The following is a 6,000-nucleotide window of genomic DNA, read 5'->3' as shown; positions in this document are numbered from 1 at the left end:
CTACAGCCTCTTCGGCCGAAGTGGTTATAAAAAATGCTTTTAAAAAGTTCTGGCGATCCCAGCTGAGTTGCCTGATTGTCAGACGCTATTAAAAGCATTTTTTTACAACCTCCTCGGCCGAAGAGGTTGTAGAAAAAATGCTTTTAAAAGTAAAAAAATAAAATAAAAATTTGCTTCACCCACCCAGTCACATTACCCCCCAAGCCACGCCCACTTAACCGGTAGTAACAAATTTTACATTTCACCCCTGGTCTAAAGGTTTTGTTTTCTTTCTTATGCTTAATGCCAAGAAAAGATGTGTGGCTTCTTTAAAAGCAGTAATTGAATTAATGTTCACAATATTTCTTTTCCCAGGTTCCAGGAAGTTTTCTTCCTCTATAAAAGAGGCTCCCCCTCCCTCCCCCAATCTCATTCGCAGGATCCTTGTTTGACGTAATCCTTCATTCATAGTTGCAAAGTGTCAACAATATCTGTTTTACAGGAAGTCCTTGACTTACTGCCACAATTGAGCCCAACATTTCTGTTGCTAAGTGAGATAGTTGTTCAGTGAATTCTGCCCCATTTTACAACTTTTCTTGCCACCGTTGTTCAGTGAATCACTGCAGTTGTTAAAGTTAGTAACAGGGTTGTAAAGTGAATCTGGCTTGCCCCATTGACTTTGCTTGTCAGAAGGTCGCAAAAAAACTTGGCCCCAGGAGGACATTGCATTCATCATAAATATGAGTCAGTTACCTAGTGTCCAGATTTTGACCATGGGACCATGGGGATGCTGCAATGGCCATAAGTGTGAAAAAAGATCTTCAGTCACTTTTTTTCAGTGTCGCTGTCTTGGAAGACACTGGGTCCATCTGGGTTCAGTTCCAAGTGGGGAAAAACACACTAGATTCATGGAAGTTGCTTGGAAAGAAGGTTTATTGATGAACAGGATCACATGCCTTGAAAATCTTTGGCAAAGAAAAAGGTAAGAGATGCTGAGAGTGCCTGGGTTATATGGCCTCTCTGGGCTTTTGAATTTGAGCTTGCATTCTGATTGGTTGTCAGACTCCCATGGGGCCATGCAGGGGTAACTTTATAGGTTGTCTTTTGAGTACCAGGCTTGGTTGAGCCTTGCTGGGTGATGATGTGATTAAAGGGTTTTGGGCAATTCCTAGTATGGCTCTGCTTGAAGGCGGGAGATCTTTGTTATGTAGAATTGACTGGCCCAGGCCCTAATGGCCCATTGACAAAGGTGGGGTGGGGGCCTGAGTTTCTGCCTCTCTTTTAGGGGAAATATTCTGCCTTTTTAATATTTCCTAAAATAACTCATTTTCCTAGGAGAGGGGTGGATGCTAGCTTCCTACAATTGTAACAAAATGAACTGTTGTAAGTTGAAGACTGTTAAGTTCTGGAAGTAACGAGGCTGGAGACCAGGGTAGTGACAACAGCTCTTTAATATATGGTGAACCCAGCAACAGGCTGGGGGAAAAACCTCTCCTTTTATACAGTTCTACTGGCGGCTTCGTCCAATCAGCAACGTGCTGATTTCCCGCCCAAATATTTAAAGGTACATACAAGAATACATAACACTCCTCCCCTCCCAGAAAACACTTTGCCTCTATTTACATTTTATTTACATGTTATTTTTCGACGTAGTCACGCAAATAACCTGGGCGTCTCCTAGTTCTTTCAGACCTGCGCGGTTCAGTCCTGGGTGGTGGTTTGAGCTGGTCGGAGGGCTGTTTCTCCTCCCAGCTCTTTCTCTAGGCCATCGGGCCCTGGATTATTGCAGACTCTTTTCTTGGCCATCCGGCCTTGGATTACTTTTGTAATTTTCCTGCTGTTTCCTCGGGAACCTGATGGCGTCGCTGGACCTCCGGGACCTCAGCTAAGTCTTGCGCCTCCCGGGTCATGGTCAGCTGTGGGTTCAAATAAGGAGGGTCATAATTTGTTTCCTGTGGCTTAATTTGTTCAGTTATTCGTTTCCTTATCTGATCTATGTGGCGCCTCCATACTCGGTTGTCTTGTAATTCGACCAAGTATGACTTTGGGCGGTTGCTTTTATTATTTGCCCTGCGAGCCAACTTGGGCCGTCCCCATAGTTCGGGCCCACACTCGGTCGCCTATGCCCAATTCCTTGTTTTGTCTATTTCCCCTTGTAACCCTCTGGTGTGTAATGGGGACTCAAACGGTCAAGTGGGCACGGAGTTTCCGTCCCATCAATAATTCGGCTGGGCTTCTGCCTGTAGCAGTGCTTGGGGTTCTGTGCTGAACGGCCAGAAAGAAGTCTATCTTTGTTTGCCAGTCACCTGGCTTGAGCCTGGACAATGCCTCCTTAGCGCTCGGACGGAACGCTCTGCAAGGCCATTCGGCGCAGGGTGGAAAGGCGCAGAGAGGGCATGTCGGATGCCCTCCTCTGCCAAGTATTCTTCAAACTGGGCTGCCGTGGTGCGGCCCGTTGTCGGACACCAGAGTGTCAGGCAACCCGTGGGTTGCGAATAGGTGGCGCAGGGCTGCGATTACTGCCTCGGCCGTAGTGGATTTCATGAGTATGATCTCCAACCATTTAGAGAATGCGTCGACAACCACTAGGAAAGTTTGGCCATGGAAAGGGCCAGCAAAATCAATGTGGATTCTTGACCAGGGCCCTTGGGGTTTTCCCATTCCTGACTGGGGCCGTTGGGGTAGAGGTCTGGACTCTTGGCAAGCCTGGCATTTCCCCACCCTCTCAGCAATCTCTGAGTCCATGAGTGGCCACCACACATAGCTTCTAGCTAGCCCCTTCATCCTTACGATCCCTGGGTGACCCTCGTGGAGGAGGTCCAATACCTTTCCTGGCTGAGGAACTCTGGGAGTTGAAGTCCACAAGTCTTAAAGTTGCCAAGGTTGAGACTTTACATAGAATGGCCCTAAAAAAAATCAAATCAAATAATCACATTTACTGGTTCTAGCAAGACCCTATTCCAATGGTTGGGAGAAGCACCAGGTTTTAAGGCCATCTGAAAAGGTATGTATCCCACCTTTCCTTGAAAAGCTTAAGGTGAGAAACATAACTTTCTCGCTCTTCACCCAATTGCCTTATCTTTGGGTTGCTCCTTCTGAGAGATAGTGACTGGCCCAAAATAACACTGTGAGTATCTTTGACTGAAGTGTGACATGATTCTGGGTTTCTCTTTGGGTATTTTAACCTCTTTGCCTCTCTGGCTTTCTAGATATCAGAAAAAGAAGAAGGAGTGATCTGCACTATTTTCAGAACCAGCACGCCGATCTTCAGCTGTTTTAAAAAAATGTATATCAAAGCCTTTTTTGAATTTTTTCCACAGAGTTGATGGGACCAGCTATCAGATGAGGTGTCACATGAATGTTTTCCCAACTACAGATGCATCCACAGGAGAAGTCAAAAAAGGCCAGTCGGGGACCTCACAGTTAAAGCCTTACTCATTTTTTTCTGTATATTATATAAGCAATGCATATAAAAAAGAGGCAGATCATGTAATCCAGTGGTGAGATTCAGCTGGTTCAGGAGAACTAGTAGTAAAATTGCTGAGTGGCCACGCCCCTCCCCACCCAGGAGTCCCTACATGCCCCATTTTGCCTCCCAGGTAAGTGCAGGGAGGCCTCCTAGGCTCAAAATGGGGCACAGTGTGTGTGTGTATGGTGCCCCCCACCGCAGCCTGTTTTCACTCCCAGGAGGCTTCAGGGCAGTCTCCTAGGCCCAAAACAGGATGCATCTGAACACCCAGATATTGGCATGGAAGCGTGCCCAGTGAACACCTGGCCACCTGGCCTGGAAGGTTGAGTGCTGGCCTGCCCATCTGTGACAGAACGTTGCTCTTCCGGGTTCCGCCACTCCTACGCGTGCGACGGCCAGCTGACTGGTGCGCATGTGATCACAGGAATGCAGAATAGGAGCCAACGAGGCCACACATTCTTTGCAGGATGGTTTTGCGTCCATAGGTTCACCAACACTGGCCTAGAGGGTTGCCCCTGCATGGCCCCATGGGAGTCTGACAACCAATCAGAATACAAGTTCAAATTCAGAAGCCCAGAAAGGGCATAAAACTGAGGCACTCTCAGTATCTCTTCCCTTTTTCTTCTTCACCCAACACCATCAAGGCATATGATCCTGTCCACCATTAAAAACTATCTTTCCAAGCAGCCACCATGTTTCCAGTGTCTTTCTCCCCACTTGGAACTGAACCCAGAAGGATATTTCTTCCAACACTTCCAATCCACGTCTTTGGTCCGTCCATTCTCTTGATTCTCTTGGTTACTCCTCCCCACCAGAGGAAGAGCAGAGAATCAGCAACGCACTAACTTGGTTGCAGTTTTATTCTTGGCTGATCAACTGAAACGTTCGGGAGAAGCACCAACACCTCTTGGGTCACTGTGTCAGTCCAGACCTTTTGACTCATGAGTGTAATTAAAAAAATGCTCTGGAATGCAGCTCACCTCCCTTTTCAAAAACAAATGCACTGGGAACTCCGGCATGATGTATGATGAAAATATTCCGAATCGTTTCCTAGATTGCATGGAGAGGGGAAAACATTCTGCTGTGAATTGTGAAGGGAAAAAAAAAAAGAATTAATGGGAAATGTTAGCCTTGGCTCTTGGTGCTCAGTAAAATGTGTATCCGGGAGAAGGGAATCTAGCTGGAACAGGGAGAGCAGAGCAGGGAGCAAGGCTGGCCATTTCCACTTCTCAAAATACCCAGGGGGGAGGAGGAGGAGGGGGGCTTTAGGGAAGGGGTGGGGGATTGCTGGATACTTTGCAGCTGCCTTCGATTTGCATGCTGCTATTGGGTTTTGGCTCTGGTGCTGTTCTTGTGTTTCAAATGCAAATCTTCCCTCTGAAAATGAAATTAGCAGTGGCAGAGGGAGCATGCAAACCATACCGATATGGATATATGTTTTTTTTTTAAAAAATAACTAATAGAAAGCTTTGGGGAGGGTCTGTACATCAGAGGAACAGTTAACCGTTTACTTCCCAAAAGCTATTATGCTCTTGTGTAAAGCAAGGCAGTCTGGGGCTTTTTTGGGGAGTTAAAACCTTGCAAAATTATAACGTTGAGACTCTTTTGAATCTAAAGCAGGGGTGAAATGCCCCCTGTTCGGACCGGATCGCCCAATCTGGTAGAAATGGCAGAGGGTGGTTTGGAGAAGCAAAAATCCCTGTCCCCTACATGCCCAGCTGAGCCACGTGATCATCAGAGGTTTTTTTTTTTTAATTTTTAAAAGCATTTTTCTTCACCCGAAAAAATGCTTTTAAAAGTAAAAAGCCTCTGATGATCGCCTCAGCTGGGATTATCAGAGGCTTTTAAAAGTATTTTTCTACAGCCTCTTGGCCAAGTGGTTATAAAAATGCTTTTAAAAAGTTCTAGCGATCCCAGCTGAGTTGCCTGATTGTCAGACGCTATTAAAAGCATTTTTTTACAACCTCCTCGGCCGAAGAGGTTGTAGAAAAAATGCTTTTAAAAGTAAAAAAATAAAATAAAAATTTGCTTCACCCACCCAGTCACATTACCCCCCAAGCCATGCCCACATAACCGGTAGTAACAAATTTTACATTTCACCCCTGGTCTAAAGGTTTTGTTTTCTTTCTTATGCTTAATGCCAAGAAAAGATGTGTGGCTTCTTTAAAAGCAGTAATTGAATTAATGTTCACAATATTTCTTTTCCCAGGTTCCAGGAAGTTTTCTTCCTCTATAAAAGAGGCTCCCCCTCCCTCCCCCAATCTCATTCGCAGGATCCTTGTTTGACATAATCCTTCATTCATAGTTGCAAAGTGTCAACAATATCTGTTTTACAGGAAGTCCTTGACTTACTGCCACAATTGAGCCCAACATTTCTGTTGCTAAGTGAGATAGTTGTTCAGTGAATTCTGCCCCATTTTACAACTTTTCTTGCCACCGTTGTTCAGTGAATCACTGCAGTTGTTAAAGTTAGTAACAGGGTTGTAAAGTGAATCTGGCTTGCCCCATTGACTTTGCTTGTCAGAAGGTCGCAAAAAAACTTGGCCCCAGGA

Source organism: Ahaetulla prasina, chromosome 3 (genome assembly GCF_028640845.1).
Source record: "Ahaetulla prasina isolate Xishuangbanna chromosome 3, ASM2864084v1, whole genome shotgun sequence".
Lineage (NCBI taxonomy): Eukaryota > Metazoa > Chordata > Lepidosauria > Squamata > Colubridae > Ahaetulla > Ahaetulla prasina.
The sequence above is the reverse complement of the archived record's forward strand: the minus strand, read 5'-3'. Positions refer to the sequence as shown.